We start from the raw sequence: 20,148 nt of genomic DNA on the forward strand, positions 1-20,148 counted from the left end.
ATTTTCCATTCATGTTATCACTACCTAGCAAAGAATTTTCATTTTCTATGACTGAGTAGTGTACGAGGTTGCATCGATTTTATTCATTTATGTAAGTGTGTATTTATTCATTCATTCATTTTTTATTCGTTTAAATATGTATATTATATTATTTATTTATTTTTATATATTTTTTTCTTCATTTTATATATATTATTTATTTTTTATATTATTATTTTTTTAAAAAAAAATTTATTCATTTATTTTTTATTTATATTGTTTTTTTTATATTTATTTTTTATTTATTTAATTAATTTATTTTTTTATTTTATTTTTTTATTCTTTTTTTTTTTTTTTGCATATAATCCGTAATGAATTGTGGCGGAGTATCCTTACAGGTAGAAAGTTCAAGACAAAATGTCATGTTTTTCACGAGTTCGCATTAACATGTAATCAAATATTAAATAAAGCATATTTGGCGTGCTGTCCGACGGGAGAGCTCTGAGCTCTCGTGACCATGCTTCTCCCGAACGTAGTTAAATAAACTTCAAATGGCAAAGTACTCTGAAAAGACAAGGTCGAATCATTCCAATAAACAAACAAATAAATCTTGTGATGGATATAAACAAATTAATATAGACTACTGAAACAAAATAGCATAAAACGGTCTGTTGGATGCTTGACCGTTATTTTAAAAGGGTTTAGGTGCCACAAAATGTGGCATACAAAGGCTTTCTCCCAGCGACAACCTAGCTGAAATAATACATGGAAATTAAAGGCCTGATTGTGGTGTTCGTAAAAAAGAGTGAATGGTTATCTAAGTGAACATCAAAACATTCTAAAAGGACAGCTTGGTTAACTGTTGCTATTTTCAAGACATGGCGAAATGAAACGCAGCAGGGACTTTGCTGAAATAAATGTTTTGTGCCTTCAACTGATGTAGGGAAAACTATTCAATATGTGGCATGCTTGCTTGTGCTTTTCAGCATCCCTGCGCGTGTTCCGGCGAGCGGAAGGAGAACGGGACAGTAAAAGAGAGCAGAAAAGGAAAGCGTATTAGAACGAAACCCTGGCTGGATCCGTCCCCGACGTGTAGTTTTTTAATGGACTGCCCGACCTTTCGTTCTAAAGAGGCCTAAAGGTTACCGAGTCAATGTCCAGCATAGAGCCGGTCAGGGCTTAGCTCGGTAGGCATACGATTAAAGATCCCTATTTTGGCAGTAGCTTTTGCTTACGGCCATACCACCCTGAGCACGCCCGATCTCGGAAGCTAAGCAGGGTCGGGCCTGGTTAGTACTTGGATGGGAGACCGCCTGGGAATACCAGGTGCTGTAAGCTTTTGAGTCTTCTTTCATCTGTACCGGAAGCCCTTCGCCCATGCTCGCTGTTCTCCTTTTACGCCGATTGGTGCATTTGCTTTCTGAGCTCTGCGCTGGCTCGTCTCTCCTCCGTTTCTCTGTGTCAAAGGGCCGGCTCAGTCTCGTCATTTTCCCTCTCATCCACCAGGGGGCGGTCAGACGCTTCATTTTTCTGTCTCTGCTCACTGTCCAAAAGAGCACGGCGGAGGAGCGCTAATAGCGCTGTGTTGCAGGTGATTTACGCCTTTCACGTATCAGAACGTGCCAGAACGTGCTTGTCTGCTCTTTTAGGGGGAAAGTTGTTTACGTTGCCCCATTCGCAACTACAAGAAGGCTTTCTCCGATGTCCCTCAAGACGGACGGCCCGTGCAGACGTGAGATTTTCCTGTAGCGATTTATGGGGGGAAGTGGATAAGCAGAGCCATACGAAAGCTGTGCCAGGCCTTAACCGCCAATGATGAGACTTGTCTCTTTGTTTTCCATTGACCATAAGCAGGTGTAAACCGTTATCCTGTGGTCCATGACAGCACAAAGCTACTAATGATCACGAAAACACGTTTGCCTATAAAAGATTGTCACTTTTAGTCGGGTGACAAAACTCGAGATGATTTTCCATTCATGTTATCACTACCTAGCAAAGAATTTTCATTTTCTATGACTGAGTAGTGTACGAGGTTGCATCGATTTTATTCATTTATGTAAGTGTGTATTTATTCATTCATTCATTTTTTATTCGTTTAAATATGTATATTATATTATTTATTTATTTTTATATATTTTTTTCTTCATTTTATATATATTATTTATTTTTTATATTATTATTTTTTTTAAAAAAAATTTATTCATTTATTTTTTATTTATATTGTTTTTTTTATATTTATTTTTTATTTATTTAATTAATTTATTTTTTTATTTTATTTTTTTATTCTTTTTTTTTTTTTTGCATATAATCCGTAATGAATTGTGGCGGAGTATCCTTACAGGTAGAAAGTTCAAGACAAAATGTCATGTTTTTCACGAGTTCGCATTAACATGTAATCAAATATTAAATAAAGCATATTTGGCGTGCTGTCCGACGGGAGAGCTCTGAGCTCTCGTGACCATGCTTCTCCCGAACGTAGTTAAATAAACTTCAAATGGCAAAGTACTCTGAAAAGACAAGGTCGAATCATTCCAATAAACAAACAAATAAATCTTGTGATGGATATAAACAAATTAATATAGACTACTGAAACAAAATAGCATAAAACGGTCTGTTGGATGCTTGACCGTTATTTTAAAAGGGTTTAGGTGCCACAAAATGTGGCATACAAAGGCTTTCTCCCAGCGACAACCTAGCTGAAATAATACATGGAAATTAAAGGCCTGATTCTGGTGTTCGTAAAAAAGAGTGAATGGTTATCTAAGTGAACATCAAAACATTCTAAAAGGACAGCTTGGTTAACTGTTGCTATTTTCAAGACATGGCGAAATGAAACGCAGCAGGGACTTTGCTGAAATAAATGTTTTGTGCCTTCAACTGATGTAGGGAAAACTATTCAATATTCTTATGTGGCATGCTTGCTTGTGCTTTTCAGCATCCCTGCGCGTGTTCCGGCGAGCGGAAGGAGAACGGGACAGTAAAAGAGAGCAGAAAAGGAAAGCGTACTAGAACGAAACCCTGGCTGGATCCGTCCCCGACGTGTAGTTTTTTAATGGACTGCCCGACCTTTCGTTCTAAAGAGGCCTAAAGGTTACCGAGTCAATGTCCAGCATAGAGCCGGTCAGGGCTTAGCTCGGTAGGCATTCGATTAAAGATCCCTATTTTGGCAGTAGCTTTCGCTTACGGCCATACCACCCTGAGCACGCCCGATCTCGTCCGATCTCGGAAGCTAAGCAGGGTCGGGCCTGGTTAGTACTTGGATGGGAGACCGCCTGGGAATACCAGGTGCTGTAAGCTTTTGAGTCTTCTTTCATCTGTACCGGAAGCCCTTCGCCCATGCTCGCTGTTCTCCTTTTACGCCGATTGGTGCATTTGCTTTCTGAGCTCTGCGCTGGCTCGTCTCTCCTCCGTTTCTCTGTGTCAAAGGGCCGGCTCAGTCTCGTCATTTTCCCTCTCATCCACCAGGGGGCGGTCAGACGCTTCATTTTTCTGTCTCTGCTCACTGTCCAAAAGAGCACGGCGGAGGAGCGCTAATAGCGCTGTGTTGCAGGTGATTTACGCCTTTCACGTATCAGAACGTGCCAGAACGTGCTTGTCTGCTCTTTTAGGGGGAAAGTTGTTTACGTTGCCCCATTCGCAACTACAAGAAGGCTTTCTCCGATGTCCCTCAAGACGGACGGCCCGTGCAGACGTGAGATTTTCCTGTAGCGATTTATGGGGGGAAGTGGATAAGCAGAGCCATACGAAAGCTGTGCCAGGCCTTAACCGCCAATGATGAGACTTGTCTCTTTGTTTTCCATTGACCATAAGCAGGTGTAAACCGTTATCCTGTGGTCCATGACAGCACAAAGCTACTAATGATCACGAAAACACGTTTGCCTATAAAAGATTGTCACTTTTAGTCGGGTGACAAAACTCGAGATGATTTTCCATTCATGTTATCACTACCTAGCAAAGAATTTTCATTTTCTATGACTGAGTAGTGTACGAGGTTGCATCGATTTTATTCATTTATGTAAGTGTGTATTTATTCATTCATTCATTTTTTATTCGTTTAAATATGTATATTATATTATTTATTTATTTTTATATATTTTTTTCTTCATTTTATATATATTATTTATTTTTTATATTATTATTTTTTTTAAAAAAAATTTATTCATTTATTTTTTATTTATATTGTTTTTTTTATATTTATTTTTTATTTATTTAATTAATTTATTTTTTTATTTTATTTTTTTATTCTTTTTTTTTTTTTGCATATAATCCGTAATGAATTGTGGCGGAGTATCCTTACAGGTAGAAAGTTCAAGACAAAATGTCATGTTTTTCACGAGTTCGCATTAACATGTAATCAAATATTAAATAAAGCATATTTGGCGTGCTGTCCGACGGGAGAGCTCTGAGCTCTCGTGACCATGCTTCTCCCGAACGTAGTTAAATAAACTTCAAATGGCAAAGTACTCTGAAAAGACAAGGTCGAATCATTCCAATAAACAAACAAATAAATCTTGTGATGGATATAAACAAATTAATATAGACTACTGAAACAAAATAGCATAAAACGGTCTGTTGGATGCTTGACCGTTATTTTAAAAGGGTTTAGGTGCCACAAAATGTGGCATACAAAGGCTTTCTCCCAGCGACAACCTAGCTGAAATAATACATGGAAATTAAAGGCCTGATTCTGGTGTTCGTAAAAAAGAGTGAATGGTTATCTAAGTGAACATCAAAACATTCTAAAAGGACAGCTTGGTTAACTGTTGCTATTTTCAAGACATGGCGAAATGAAACGCAGCAGGGACTTTGCTGAAATAAATGTTTTGTGCCTTCAACTGATGTAGGGAAAACTATTCAATATTCTTATGTGGCATGCTTGCTTGTGCTTTTCAGCATCCCTGCGCGTGTTCCGGCGAGCGGAAGGAGAACGGGACAGTAAAAGAGAGCAGAAAAGGAAAGCGTACTAGAACGAAACCCTGGCTGGATCCGTCCCCGACGTGTAGTTTTTTAATGGACTGCCCGACCTTTCGTTCTAAAGAGGCCTAAAGGTTACCGAGTCAATGTCCAGCATAGAGCCGGTCAGGGCTTAGCTCGGTAGGCATTCGATTAAAGATCCCTATTTTGGCAGTAGCTTTCGCTTACGGCCATACCACCCTGAGCACGCCCGATCTCGTCCGATCTCGGAAGCTAAGCAGGGTCGGGCCTGGTTAGTACTTGGATGGGAGACCGCCTGGGAATACCAGGTGCTGTAAGCTTTTGAGTCTTCTTTCATCTGTACCGGAAGCCCTTCGCCCATGCTCGCTGTTCTCCTTTTACGCCGATTGGTGCATTTGCTTTCTGAGCTCTGCGCTGGCTCGTCTCTCCTCCGTTTCTCTGTGTCAAAGGGCCGGCTCAGTCTCGTCATTTTCCCTCTCATCCACCAGGGGGCGGTCAGACGCTTCATTTTTCTGTCTCTGCTCACTGTCCAAAAGAGCACGGCGGAGGAGCGCTAATAGCGCTGTGTTGCAGGTGATTTACGCCTTTCACGTATCAGAACGTGCCAGAACGTGCTTGTCTGCTCTTTTAGGGGGAAAGTTGTTTACGTTGCCCCATTCGCAACTACAAGAAGGCTTTCTCCGATGTCCCTCAAGACGGACGGCCCGTGCAGACGTGAGATTTTCCTGTAGCGATTTATGGGGGGAAGTGGATAAGCAGAGCCATACGAAAGCTGTGCCAGGCCTTAACCGCCAATGATGAGACTTGTCTCTTTGTTTTCCATTGACCATAAGCAGGTGTAAACCGTTATCCTGTGGTCCATGACAGCACAAAGCTACTAATGATCACGAAAACACGTTTGCCTATAAAAGATTGTCACTTTTAGTCGGGTGACAAAACTCGAGATGATTTTCCATTCATGTTATCACTACCTAGCAAAGAATTTTCATTTTCTATGACTGAGTAGTGTACGAGGTTGCATCGATTTTATTCATTTATGTAAGTGTGTATTTATTCATTCATTCATTTTTTATTCGTTTAAATATGTATATTATATTATTTATTTATTTTTATATATTTTTTTCTTCATTTTATATATATTATTTATTTTTTATATTATTATTTTTTTTAAAAAAAAATTATTCATTTATTTTTTATTTATATTGTTTTTTTTATATTTATTTTTTATTTATTTAATTAATTTATTTTTTTATTTTATTTTTTTATTCTTTTTTTTTTTTTTGCATATAATCCGTAATGAATTGTGGCGGAGTATCCTTACAGGTAGAAAGTTCAAGACAAAATGTCATGTTTTTCACGAGTTCGCATTAACATGTAATCAAATATTAAATAAAGCATATTTGGCGTGCTGTCCGACGGGAGAGCTCTGAGCTCTCGTGACCATGCTTCTCCCGAACGTAGTTAAATAAACTTCAAATGGCAAAGTACTCTGAAAAGACAAGGTCGAATCATTCCAATAAACAAACAAATAAATCTTGTGATGGATATAAACAAATTAATATAGACTACTGAAACAAAATAGCATAAAACGGTCTGTTGGATGCTTGACCGTTATTTTAAAAGGGTTTAGGTGCCACAAAATGTGGCATACAAAGGCTTTCTCCCAGCGACAACCTAGCTGAAATAATACATGGAAATTAAAGGCCTGATTCTGGTGTTCGTAAAAAAGAGTGAATGGTTATCTAAGTGAACATCAAAACATTCTAAAAGGACAGCTTGGTTAACTGTTGCTATTTTCAAGACATGGCGAAATGAAACGCAGCAGGGACTTTGCTGAAATAAATGTTTTGTGCCTTCAACTGATGTAGGGAAAACTATTCAATATTCTTATGTGGCATGCTTGCTTGTGCTTTTCAGCATCCCTGCGCGTGTTCCGGCGAGCGGAAGGAGAACGGGACAGTAAAAGAGAGCAGAAAAGGAAAGCGTATTAGAACGAAACCCTGGCTGGATCCGTCCCCGACGTGTAGTTTTTTAATGGACTGCCCGACCTTTCGTTCTAAAGAGGCCTAAAGGTTACCGAGTCAATGTCCAGCATAGAGCCGGTCAGGGCTTAGCTCGGTTGGCATACGATTAAAGATCCCTATTTTGGCAGTAGCTTTCGCTTACGGCCATACCACCCTGAGCACGCCCGATCTCGTCCGATCTCGGAAGCTAAGCAGGGTCGGGCCTGGTTAGTACTTGGATGGGAGACCGCCTGGGAATACCAGGTGCTGTAAGCTTTTGAGTCTTCTTTCATCTGTACCGGAAGCCCTTCGCCCATGCTCGCTGTTCTCCTTTTACGCCGATTGGTGCATTTGCTTTCTGAGCTCTGCGCTGGCTCGTCTCTCCTCCGTTTCTCTGTGTCAAAGGGCCGGCTCAGTCTCGTCATTTTCCCTCTCATCCACCAGGGGGCGGTCAGACGCTTCATTTTTCTGTCTCTGCTCACTGTCCAAAAGAGCACGGCGGAGGAGCGCTAATAAGCATAGCGCTGTGTTGCAGGTGATTTACGCCTTTCACGTATCAGAACGTGCCAGAACGTGCTTGTCTGCTCTTTTAGGGGGAAAGTTGTTTACGTTGCCCCATTCGCAACTACAAGAAGGCTTTCTCCGATGTCCCTCAAGACGGACGGCCCGTGCAGACGTGAGATTTTCCTGTAGCGATTTATGGGGGGAAGTGGATAAGCAGAGCCATACGAAAGCTGTGCCAGGCCTTAACCGCCAATGATGAGACTTGTCTCTTTGTTTTCCATTGACCATAAGCAGGTGTAAACCGTTATCCTGTGGTCCATGACAGCACAAAGCTACTAATGATCACGAAAACACGTTTGCCTATAAAAGATTGTCACTTTTAGTCGGGTGACAAAACTCGAGATGATTTTCCATTCATGTTATCACTACCTAGCAAAGAATTTTCATTTTCTATGACTGAGTAGTGTACGAGGTTGCATCGATTTTATTCATTTATGTAAGTGTGTATTTATTCATTCATTCATTTTTTATTCGTTTAAATATATATATTATATTATTTATTTATTTTTATATATTTTTTTCTTCATTTTATATATATTATTTATTTTTTATATTATTATTTTTTTTAAAAAAATTTTATTCATTTATTTTTTATTTATATTGTTTTTTTATATTTATTTTTTATTTATTTAATTAATTTATTTTTTTATTTTTTTTTTTTATTTTTTTATTCTTTTTTTTTTTTTTTGCATATAATCCGTAATGAATTGTGGCGGAGTATCCTTACAGGTAGAAAGTTCAAGACAAAATGTCATGTTTTTCACGAGTTCGCATTAACATGTAATCAAATATTAAATAAAGCATATTTGGCGTGCTGTCCGACGGGAGAGCTCTGAGCTCTCGTGACCATGCTTCTCCCGAACGTAGTTAAATAAACTTCAAATGGCAAAGTACTCTGAAAAGACAAGGTCGAATCATTCCAATAAACAAACAAATAAATCTTGTGATGGATATAAACAAATTAATATAGACTACTGAAACAAAATAGCATAAAACGGTCTGTTGGATGCTTGACCGTTATTTTAAAAGGGTTTAGGTGCCACAAAATGTGGCATACAAAGGCTTTCTCCCAGCGACAACCTAGCTGAAATAATACATGGAAATTAAAGGCCTGATTCTGGTGTTCGTAAAAAAGAGTGAATGGTTATCTAAGTGAACATCAAAACATTCTAAAAGGACAGCTTGGTTAACTGTTGCTATTTTCAAGACATGGCGAAATGAAACGCAGCAGGGACTTTGCTGAAATAAATGTTTTGTGCCTTCAACTGATGTAGGGAAAACTATTCAATATTCTTATGTGGCATGCTTGCTTGTGCTTTTCAGCATCCCTGCGCGTGTTCCGGCGAGCGGAAGGAGAACGGGACAGTAAAAGAGAGCAGAAAAGGAAAGCGTACTAGAACGAAACCCTGGCTGGATCCGTCCCCGACGTGTAGTTTTTTAATGGACTGCCCGACCTTTCGTTCTAAAGAGGCCTAAAGGTTACCGAGTCAATGTCCAGCATAGAGCCGGTCAGGGCTTAGCTCGGTAGGCATTCGATTAAAGATCCCTATTTTGGCAGTAGCTTTCGCTTACGGCCATACCACCCTGAGCACGCCCGATCTCGTCCGATCTCGGAAGCTAAGCAGGGTCGGGCCTGGTTAGTACTTGGATGGGAGACCGCCTGGGAATACCAGGTGCTGTAAGCTTTTGAGTCTTCTTTCATCTGTACCGGAAGCCCTTCGCCCATGCTCGCTGTTCTCCTTTTACGCCGATTGGTGCATTTGCTTTCTGAGCTCTGCGCTGGCTCGTCTCTCCTCCGTTTCTCTGTGTCAAAGGGCCGGCTCAGTCTCGTCATTTTCCCTCTCATCCACCAGGGGGCGGTCAGACGCTTCATTTTTCTGTCTCTGCTCACTGTCCAAAAGAGCACGGCGGAGGAGCGCTAATAGCGCTGTGTTGCAGGTGATTTACGCCTTTCACGTATCAGAACGTGCCAGAACGTGCTTGTCTGCTCTTTTAGGGGGAAAGTTGTTTACGTTGCCCCATTCGCAACTACAAGAAGGCTTTCTCCGATGTCCCTCAAGACGGACGGCCCGTGCAGACGTGAGATTTTCCTGTAGCGATTTATGGGGGGAAGTGGATAAGCAGAGCCATACGAAAGCTGTGCCAGGCCTTAACCGCCAATGATGAGACTTGTCTCTTTGTTTTCCATTGACCATAAGCAGGTGTAAACCGTTATCCTGTGGTCCATGACAGCACAAAGCTACTAATGATCACGAAAACACGTTTGCCTATAAAAGATTGTCACTTTTAGTCGGGTGACAAAACTCGAGATGATTTTCCATTCATGTTATCACTACCTAGCAAAGAATTTTCATTTTCTATGACTGAGTAGTGTACGAGGTTGCATCGATTTTATTCATTTATGTAAGTGTGTATTTATTCATTCATTCATTTTTTATTCGTTTAAATATGTATATTATATTATTTATTTATTTTTATATATTTTTTTCTTCATTTTATATATATTATTTATTTTTTATATTATTATTTTTTTTAAAAAAAAATTATTCATTTATTTTTTATTTATATTGTTTTTTTTATATTTATTTTTTATTTATTTAATTAATTTATTTTTTTATTTTATTTTTTTATTCTTTTTTTTTTTTTTGCATATAATCCGTAATGAATTGTGGCGGAGTATCCTTACAGGTAGAAAGTTCAAGACAAAATGTCATGTTTTTCACGAGTTCGCATTAACATGTAATCAAATATTAAATAAAGCATATTTGGCGTGCTGTCCGACGGGAGAGCTCTGAGCTCTCGTGACCATGCTTCTCCCGAACGTAGTTAAATAAACTTCAAATGGCAAAGTACTCTGAAAAGACAAGGTCGAATCATTCCAATAAACAAACAAATAAATCTTGTGATGGATATAAACAAATTAATATAGACTACTGAAACAAAATAGCATAAAACGGTCTGTTGGATGCTTGACCGTTATTTTAAAAGGGTTTAGGTGCCACAAAATGTGGCATACAAAGGCTTTCTCCCAGCGACAACCTAGCTGAAATAATACATGGAAATTAAAGGCCTGATTCTGGTGTTCGTAAAAAAGAGTGAATGGTTATCTAAGTGAACATCAAAACATTCTAAAAGGACAGCTTGGTTAACTGTTGCTATTTTCAAGACATGGCGAAATGAAACGCAGCAGGGACTTTGCTGAAATAAATGTTTTGTGCCTTCAACTGATGTAGGGAAAACTATTCAATATTCTTATGTGGCATGCTTGCTTGTGCTTTTCAGCATCCCTGCGCGTGTTCCGGCGAGCGGAAGGAGAACGGGACAGTAAAAGAGAGCAGAAAAGGAAAGCGTATTAGAACGAAACCCTGGCTGGATCCGTCCCCGACGTGTAGTTTTTTAATGGACTGCCCGACCTTTCGTTCTAAAGAGGCCTAAAGGTTACCGAGTCAATGTCCAGCATAGAGCCGGTCAGGGCTTAGCTCGGTTGGCATACGATTAAAGATCCCTATTTTGGCAGTAGCTTTCGCTTACGGCCATACCACCCTGAGCACGCCCGATCTCGTCCGATCTCGGAAGCTAAGCAGGGTCGGGCCTGGTTAGTACTTGGATGGGAGACCGCCTGGGAATACCAGGTGCTGTAAGCTTTTGAGTCTTCTTTCATCTGTACCGGAAGCCCTTCGCCCATGCTCGCTGTTCTCCTTTTACGCCGATTGGTGCATTTGCTTTCTGAGCTCTGCGCTGGCTCGTCTCTCCTCCGTTTCTCTGTGTCAAAGGGCCGGCTCAGTCTCGTCATTTTCCCTCTCATCCACCAGGGGGCGGTCAGACGCTTCATTTTTCTGTCTCTGCTCACTGTCCAAAAGAGCACGGCGGAGGAGCGCTAATAAGCATAGCGCTGTGTTGCAGGTGATTTACGCCTTTCACGTATCAGAACGTGCCAGAACGTGCTTGTCTGCTCTTTTAGGGGGAAAGTTGTTTACGTTGCCCCATTCGCAACTACAAGAAGGCTTTCTCCGATGTCCCTCAAGACGGACGGCCCGTGCAGACGTGAGATTTTCCTGTAGCGATTTATGGGGGGAAGTGGATAAGCAGAGCCATACGAAAGCTGTGCCAGGCCTTAACCGCCAATGATGAGACTTGTCTCTTTGTTTTCCATTGACCATAAGCAGGTGTAAACCGTTATCCTGTGGTCCATGACAGCACAAAGCTACTAATGATCACGAAAACACGTTTGCCTATAAAAGATTGTCACTTTTAGTCGGGTGACAAAACTCGAGATGATTTTCCATTCATGTTATCACTACCTAGCAAAGAATTTTCATTTTCTATGACTGAGTAGTGTACGAGGTTGCATCGATTTTATTCATTTATGTAAGTGTGTATTTATTCATTCATTCATTTTTTATTCGTTTAAATATATATATTATATTATTTATTTATTTTTATATATTTTTTTCTTCATTTTATATATATTATTTATTTTTTATATTATTATTTTTTTTAAAAAAATTTTATTCATTTATTTTTTATTTATATTGTTTTTTTATATTTATTTTTTATTTATTTAATTAATTTATTTTTTTATTTTTTTTTTTTATTTTTTTATTCTTTTTTTTTTTTTTTGCATATAATCCGTAATGAATTGTGGCGGAGTATCCTTACAGGTAGAAAGTTCAAGACAAAATGTCATGTTTTTCACGAGTTCGCATTAACATGTAATCAAATATTAAATAAAGCATATTTGGCGTGCTGTCCGACGGGAGAGCTCTGAGCTCTCGTGACCATGCTTCTCCCGAACGTAGTTAAATAAACTTCAAATGGCAAAGTACTCTGAAAAGACAAGGTCGAATCATTCCAATAAACAAACAAATAAATCTTGTGATGGATATAAACAAATTAATATAGACTACTGAAACAAAATAGCATAAAACGGTCTGTTGGATGCTTGACCGTTATTTTAAAAGGGTTTAGGTGCCACAAAATGTGGCATACAAAGGCTTTCTCCCAGCGACAACCTAGCTGAAATAATACATGGAAATTAAAGGCCTGATTGTGGTGTTCGTAAAAAAGAGTGAATGGTTATCTAAGTGAACATCAAAACATTCTAAAAGGACAGCTTGGTTAACTGTTGCTATTTTCAAGACATGGCGAAATGAAACGCAGCAGGGACTTTGCTGAAATAAATGTTTTGTGCCTTCAACTGATGTAGGGAAAACTATTCAATATGTGGCATGCTTGCTTGTGCTTTTCAGCATCCCTGCGCGTGTTCCGGCGAGCGGAAGGAGAACGGGACAGTAAAAGAGAGCAGAAAAGGAAAGCGTATTAGAACGAAACCCTGGCTGGATCCGTCCCCGACGTGTAGTTTTTTAATGGACTGCCCGACCTTTCGTTCTAAAGAGGCCTAAAGGTTACCGAGTCAATGTCCAGCATAGAGCCGGTCAGGGCTTAGCTCGGTAGGCATACGATTAAAGATCCCTATTTTGGCATTAGCTTTTGCTTACGGCCATACCACCCTGAGCACGCCCGATCTCGGAAGCTAAGCAGGGTCGGGCCTGGTTAGTACTTGGATGGGAGACCGCCTGGGAATACCAGGTGCTGTAAGCTTTTGAGTCTTCTTTCATCTGTACCGGAAGCCCTTCGCCCATGCTCGCTGTTCTCCTTTTACGCCGATTGGTGCATTTGCTTTCTGAGCTCTGCGCTGGCTCGTCTCTCCTCCGTTTCTCTGTGTCAAAGGGCCGGCTCAGTCTCGTCATTTTCCCTCTCATCCACCAGGGGGCGGTCAGACGCTTCATTTTTCTGTCTCTGCTCACTGTCCAAAAGAGCACGGCGGAGGAGCGCTAATAGCGCTGTGTTGCAGGTGATTTACGCCTTTCACGTATCAGAACGTGCCAGAACGTGCTTGTCTGCTCTTTTAGGGGGAAAGTTGTTTACGTTGCCCCATTCGCAACTACAAGAAGGCTTTCTCCGATGTCCCTCAAGACGGACGGCCCGTGCAGACGTGAGATTTTCCTGTAGCGATTTATGGGGGGAAGTGGATAAGCAGAGCCATACGAAAGCTGTGCCAGGCCTTAACCGCCAATGATGAGACTTGTCTCTTTGTTTTCCATTGACCATAAGCAGGTGTAAACCGTTATCCTGTGGTCCATGACAGCACAAAGCTACTAATGATCACGAAAACACGTTTGCCTATAAAAGATTGTCACTTTTAGTCGGGTGACAAAACTCGAGATGATTTTCCATTCATGTTATCACTACCTAGCAAAGAATTTTCATTTTCTATGACTGAGTAGTGTACGAGGTTGCATCGATTTTATTCATTTATGTAAGTGTGTATTTATTCATTCATTCATTTTTTATTCGTTTAAATATGTATATTATATTATTTATTTATTTTTATATATTTTTTTCTTCATTTTATATATATTATTTATTTTTTATATTATTATTTTTTTTAAAAAAAATTTATTCATTTATTTTTTATTTATATTGTTTTTTTTATATTTATTTTTTATTTATTTAATTAATTTATTTTTTTATTTTATTTTTTTATTCTTTTTTTTTTTTTTTGCATATAATCCGTAATGAATTGTGGCGGAGTATCCTTACAGGTAGAAAGTTCAAGACAAAATGTCATGTTTTTCACGAGTTCGCATTAACATGTAATCAAATATTAAATAAAGCATATTTGGCGTGCTGTCCGACGGGAGAGCTCTGAGCTCTCGTGACCATGCTTCTCCCGAACGTAGTTAAATAAACTTCAAATGGCAAAGTACTCTGAAAAGACAAGGTCGAATCATTCCAATAAACAAACAAATAAATCTTGTGATGGATATAAACAAATTAATATAGACTACTGAAACAAAATAGCATAAAACGGTCTGTTGGATGCTTGACCGTTATTTTAAAAGGGTTTAGGTGCCACAAAATGTGGCATACAAAGGCTTTCTCCCAGCGACAACCTAGCTGAAATAATACATGGAAATTAAAGGCCTGATTCTGGTGTTCGTAAAAAAGAGTGAATGGTTATCTAAGTGAACATCAAAACATTCTAAAAGGACAGCTTGGTTAACTGTTGCTATTTTCAAGACATGGCGAAATGAAACGCAGCAGGGACTTTGCTGAAATAAATGTTTTGTGCCTTCAACTGATGTAGGGAAAACTATTCAATATTCTTATGTGGCATGCTTGCTTGTGCTTTTCAGCATCCCTGCGCGTGTTCCGGCGAGCGGAAGGAGAACGGGACAGTAAAAGAGAGCAGAAAAGGAAAGCGTACTAGAACGAAACCCTGGCTGGATCCGTCCCCGACGTGTAGTTTTTTAATGGACTGCCCGACCTTTCGTTCTAAAGAGGCCTAAAGGTTACCGAGTCAATGTCCAGCATAGAGCCGGTCAGGGCTTAGCTCGGTAGGCATTCGATTAAAGATCCCTATTTTGGCAGTAGCTTTCGCTTACGGCCATACCACCCTGAGCACGCCCGATCTCGTCCGATCTCGGAAGCTAAGCAGGGTCGGGCCTGGTTAGTACTTGGATGGGAGACCGCCTGGGAATACCAGGTGCTGTAAGCTTTTGAGTCTTCTTTCATCTGTACCGGAAGCCCTTCGCCCATGCTCGCTGTTCTCCTTTTACGCCGATTGGTGCATTTGCTTTCTGAGCTCTGCGCTGGCTCGTCTCTCCTCCGTTTCTCTGTGTCAAAGGGCCGGCTCAGTCTCGTCATTTTCCCTCTCATCCACCAGGGGGCGGTCAGACGCTTCATTTTTCTGTCTCTGCTCACTGTCCAAAAGAGCACGGCGGAGGAGCGCTAATAGCGCTGTGTTGCAGGTGATTTACGCCTTTCACGTATCAGAACGTGCCAGAACGTGCTTGTCTGCTCTTTTAGGGGGAAAGTTGTTTACGTTGCCCCATTCGCAACTACAAGAAGGCTTTCTCCGATGTCCCTCAAGACGGACGGCCCGTGCAGACGTGAGATTTTCCTGTAGCGATTTATGGGGGGAAGTGGATAAGCAGAGCCATACGAAAGCTGTGCCAGGCCTTAACCGCCAATGATGAGACTTGTCTCTTTGTTTTCCATTGACCATAAGCAGGTGTAAACCGTTATCCTGTGGTCCATGACAGCACAAAGCTACTAATGATCACGAAAACACGTTTGCCTATAAAAGATTGTCACTTTTAGTCGGGTGACAAAACTCGAGATGATTTTCCATTCATGTTATCACTACCTAGCAAAGAATTTTCATTTTCTATGACTGAGTAGTGTACGAGGTTGCATCGATTTTATTCATTTATGTAAGTGTGTATTTATTCATTCATTCATTTTTTATTCGTTTAAATATGTATATTATATTATTTATTTATTTTTATATATTTTTTTCTTCATTTTATATATATTATTTATTTTTTATATTATTATTTTTTTAAAAAAAAATTTATTCATTTATTTTTTATTTATATTGTTTTTTTTATATTTATTTTTTATTTATTTAATTAATTTATTTTTTTATTTTATTTTTTTATTCTTTTTTTTTTTTTTTGCATATAATCCGTAATGAATTGTGGCGGAGTATCCTTACAGGTAGAAAGTTCAAGACAAAATGTCATGTTTTTCACGAGTTCGCATTAACATGTAATCAAATATTAAATAAAGCATATTTGGCGTGCTGTCCGACGGGAGAGCTCTGAGCTCTCGTGACCATGCTTCTCCCGAACGTAGTTAAATAAACTTCAAATGGCAAAGTACTCTGAAAAGACAAGGTCGAATCATTCCAATAAACAAACAAATAAATCTTGTGATGGATATAAACAAATTAATATAGACTACTGAAACAAAATAGCATAAAACGGTCTGTTGGATGCTTGACCGTTATTTTAAAAGGGTTTAGGTGCCACAAAATGTGGCATACAAAGGCTTTCTCCCAGCGACAACCTAGCTGAAATAATACATGGAAATTAAAGGCCTGATTCTGGTGTTCGTAAAAAAGAGTGAATGGTTATCTAAGTGAACATCAAAACATTCTAAAAGGACAGCTTGGTTAACTGTTGCTATTTTCAAGACATGGCGAAATGAAACGCAGCAGGGACTTTGCTGAAATAAATGTTTTGTGCCTTCAACTGATGTAGGGAAAACTATTCAATATTCTTATGTGGCATGCTTGCTTGTGCTTTTCAGCATCCCTGCGCGTGTTCCGGCGAGCGGAAGGAGAACGGGACAGTAAAAGAGAGCAGAAAAGGAAAGCGTATTAGAACGAAACCCTGGCTGGATCCGTCCCCGACGTGTAGTTTTTTAATGGACTGCCCGACCTTTCGTTCTAAAGAGGCCTAAAGGTTACCGAGTCAATGTCCAGCATAGAGCCGGTCAGGGCTTAGCTCGGTTGGCATACGATTAAAGATCCCTATTTTGGCAGTAGCTTTCGCTTACGGCCATACCACCCTGAGCACGCCCGATCTCGTCCGATCTCGGAAGCTAAGCAGGGTCGGGCCTGGTTAGTACTTGGATGGGAGACCGCCTGGGAATACCAGGTGCTGTAAGCTTTTGAGTCTTCTTTCATCTGTACCGGAAGCCCTTCGCCCATGCTCGCTGTTCTCCTTTTACGCCGATTGGTGCATTTGCTTTCTGAGCTCTGCGCTGGCTCGTCTCTCCTCCGTTTCTCTGTGTCAAAGGGCCGGCTCAGTCTCGTCATTTTCCCTCTCATCCACCAGGGGGCGGTCAGACGCTTCATTTTTCTGTCTCTGCTCACTGTCCAAAAGAGCACGGCGGAGGAGCGCTAATAGCGCTGTGTTGCAGGTGATTTACGCCTTTCACGTATCAGAACGTGCCAGAACGTGCTTGTCTGCTCTTTTAGGGGGAAAGTTGTTTACGTTGCCCCATTCGCAACTACAAGAAGGCTTTCTCCGATGTCCCTCAAGACGGACGGCCCGTGCAGACGTGAGATTTTCCTGTAGCGATTTATGGGGGGAAGTGGATAAGCAGAGCCATACGAAAGCTGTGCCAGGCCTTAACCGCCAATGATGAGACTTGTCTCTTTGTTTTCCATTGACCATAAGCAGGTGTAAACCGTTATCCTGTGGTCCATGACAGCACAAAGCTACTAATGATCACGAAAACACGTTTGCCTATAAAAGATTGTCACTTTTAGTCGGGTGACAAAACTCGAGATGATTTTCCATTCATGTTATCACTACCTAGCAAAGAATTTTCATTTTCTATGACTGAGTAGTGTACGAGGTTGCATCGATTTTATTCATTTATGTAAGTGTGTATTTATTCATTCATTCATTTTTTATTCGTTTAAATATGTATATTATATTATTTATTTATTTTTATATATTTTTTTCTTCATTTTATATATATTATTTATTTTTTATATTATTATTTTTTTTAAAAAAAATTTATTCATTTATTTTTTATTTATATTGTTTTTTTTATATTTATTTTTTATTTATTTAATTAATTTATTTTTTTATTTTATTTTTTTATTCTTTTTTTTTTTTTTTGCATATAATCCGTAATGAATTGTGGCGGAGTATCCTTACAGGTAGAAAGTTCAAGACAAAATGTCATGTTTTTCACGAGTTCGCATTAACATGTAATCAAATATTAAATAAAGCATATTTGGCGTGCTGTCCGACGGGAGAGCTCTGAGCTCTCGTGACCATGCTTCTCCCGAACGTAGTTAAATAAACTTCAAATGGCAAAGTACTCTGAAAAGACAAGGTCGAATCATTCCAATAAACAAACAAATAAATCTTGTGATGGATATAAACAAATTAATATAGACTACTGAAACAAAATAGCATAAAACGGTCTGTTGGATGCTTGACCGTTATTTTAAAAGGGTTTAGGTGCCACAAAATGTGGCATACAAAGGCTTTCTCCCAGCGACAACCTAGCTGAAATAATACATGGAAATTAAAGGCCTGATTCTGGTGTTCGTAAAAAAGAGTGAATGGTTATCTAAGTGAACATCAAAACATTCTAAAAGGACAGCTTGGTTAACTGTTGCTATTTTCAAGACATGGCGAAATGAAACGCAGCAGGGACTTTGCTGAAATAAATGTTTTGTGCCTTCAACTGATGTAGGGAAAACTATTCAATATTCTTATGTGGCATGCTTGCTTGTGCTTTTCAGCATCCCTGCGCGTGTTCCGGCGAGCGGAAGGAGAACGGGACAGTAAAAGAGAGCAGAAAAGGAAAGCGTATTAGAACGAAACCCTGGCTGGATCCGTCCCCGACGTGTAGTTTTTTAATGGACTGCCCGACCTTTCGTTCTAAAGAGGCCTAAAGGTTACCGAGTCAATGTCCAGCATAGAGCCGGTCAGGGCTTAGCTCGGTTGGCATACGATTAAAGATCCCTATTTTGGCAGTAGCTTTCGCTTACGGCCATACCACCCTGAGCACGCCCGATCTCGTCCGATCTCGGAAGCTAAGCAGGGTCGGGCCTGGTTAGTACTTGGATGGGAGACCGCCTGGGAATACCAGGTGCTGTAAGCTTTTGAGTCTTCTTTCATCTGTACCGGAAGCCCTTCGCCCATGCTCGCTGTTCTCCTTTTACGCCGATTGGTGCATTTGCTTTCTGAGCTCTGCGCTGGCTCGTCTCTCCTCCGTTTCTCTGTGTCAAAGGGCCGGCTCAGTCTCGTCATTTTCCCTCTCATCCACCAGGGGGCGGTCAGACGCTTCATTTTTCTGTCTCTGCTCACTGTCCAAAAGAGCACGGCGGAGGAGCGCTAATAGCGCTGTGTTGCAGGTGATTTACGCCTTTCACGTATCAGAACGTGCCAGAACGTGCTTGTCTGCTCTTTTAGGGGGAAAGTTGTTTACGTTGCCCCATTCGCAACTACAAGAAGGCTTTCTCCGATGTCCCTCAAGACGGACGGCCCGTGCAGACGTGAGATTTTCCTGTAGCGATTTATGGGGGGAAGTGGATAAGCAGAGCCATACGAAAGCTGTGCCAGGCCTTAACCGCCAATGATGAGACTTGTCTCTTTGTTTTCCATTGACCATAAGCAGGTGTAAACCGTTATCCTGTGGTCCATGACAGCACAAAGCTACTAATGATCACGAAAACACGTTTGCCTATAAAAGATTGTCACTTTTAGTCGGGTGACAAAACTCGAGATGATTTTCCATTCATGTTATCACTACCTAGCAAAGAATTTTCATTTTCTATGACTGAGTAGTGTACGAGGTTGCATCGATTTTATTCATTTATGTAAGTGTGTATTTATTCATTCATTCATTTTTTATTCGTTTAAATATGTATATTATATTATTTATTTATTTTTATATATTTTTTTCTTCATTTTATATATATTATTTATTTTTTATATTATTATTTTTTTAAAAAAAAATTTATTCATTTATTTTTTATTTATATTGTTTTTTTTATATTTATTTTTTATTTATTTAATTAATTTATTTTTTTATTTTATTTTTTTATTCTTTTTTTTTTTTTTGCATATAATCCGTAATGAATTGTGGCGGAGTATCCTTACAGGTAGAAAGTTCAAGACAAAATGTCATGTTTTTCACGAGTTCGCATTAACATGTAATCAAATATTAAATAAAGCATATTTGGCGTGCTGTCCGACGGGAGAGCTCTGAGCTCTCGTGACCATGCTTCTCCCGAACGTAGTTAAATAAACTTCAAATGGCAAAGTACTCTGAAAAGACAAGGTCG

General features: G+C 39.7%; 8 non-coding genes and 2 pseudogenes across 8 annotated transcripts; all 10 read left to right on the top strand.

Annotated features, from left to right (window-relative positions):
• Positions 1–1,208: 1,208 nt before the first annotated feature.
• Positions 1,209–1,317, top strand: LOC135765291 (5S ribosomal RNA; annotated as a pseudogene).
• Positions 1,318–3,157: 1,840 nt separating this feature from the next.
• Positions 3,158–3,276, top strand: LOC135765309 (5S ribosomal RNA). The gene has a single exon (XR_010540626.1). It is a non-coding gene; the product is annotated as a 5S ribosomal RNA (ribosomal RNA).
• A 1,839-nt stretch (positions 3,277–5,115) lies between these two features.
• On the top strand, positions 5,116–5,234 carry LOC135765310 (5S ribosomal RNA). The gene has a single exon (XR_010540627.1). It is a non-coding gene; the product is annotated as a 5S ribosomal RNA (ribosomal RNA).
• A 1,840-nt stretch (positions 5,235–7,074) lies between these two features.
• On the top strand, positions 7,075–7,193 carry LOC135765311 (5S ribosomal RNA). The gene has a single exon (XR_010540628.1). It is a non-coding gene; the product is annotated as a 5S ribosomal RNA (ribosomal RNA).
• Positions 7,194–9,047: 1,854 nt separating this feature from the next.
• LOC135765312 (5S ribosomal RNA) lies at positions 9,048–9,166 on the top strand. Its single transcript, XR_010540629.1, has one exon. It is a non-coding gene; the product is annotated as a 5S ribosomal RNA (ribosomal RNA).
• A 1,840-nt stretch (positions 9,167–11,006) lies between these two features.
• On the top strand, positions 11,007–11,125 carry LOC135765313 (5S ribosomal RNA). Its single transcript, XR_010540630.1, has one exon. It is a non-coding gene; the product is annotated as a 5S ribosomal RNA (ribosomal RNA).
• A 1,848-nt stretch (positions 11,126–12,973) lies between these two features.
• On the top strand, positions 12,974–13,082 carry LOC135765292 (5S ribosomal RNA; annotated as a pseudogene).
• A 1,841-nt stretch (positions 13,083–14,923) lies between these two features.
• LOC135765314 (5S ribosomal RNA) lies at positions 14,924–15,042 on the top strand. The gene has a single exon (XR_010540631.1). It is a non-coding gene; the product is annotated as a 5S ribosomal RNA (ribosomal RNA).
• A 1,841-nt stretch (positions 15,043–16,883) lies between these two features.
• On the top strand, positions 16,884–17,002 carry LOC135765316 (5S ribosomal RNA). The gene has a single exon (XR_010540633.1). It is a non-coding gene; the product is annotated as a 5S ribosomal RNA (ribosomal RNA).
• Positions 17,003–18,843: 1,841 nt separating this feature from the next.
• Positions 18,844–18,962, top strand: LOC135765317 (5S ribosomal RNA). The gene has a single exon (XR_010540634.1). It is a non-coding gene; the product is annotated as a 5S ribosomal RNA (ribosomal RNA).
• Positions 18,963–20,148: the final 1,186 nt, after the last annotated feature.

This window comes from Paramisgurnus dabryanus, chromosome 13 (genome assembly GCF_030506205.2).
Source record: "Paramisgurnus dabryanus chromosome 13, PD_genome_1.1, whole genome shotgun sequence".
NCBI lineage: Eukaryota > Metazoa > Chordata > Actinopteri > Cypriniformes > Cobitidae > Paramisgurnus > Paramisgurnus dabryanus.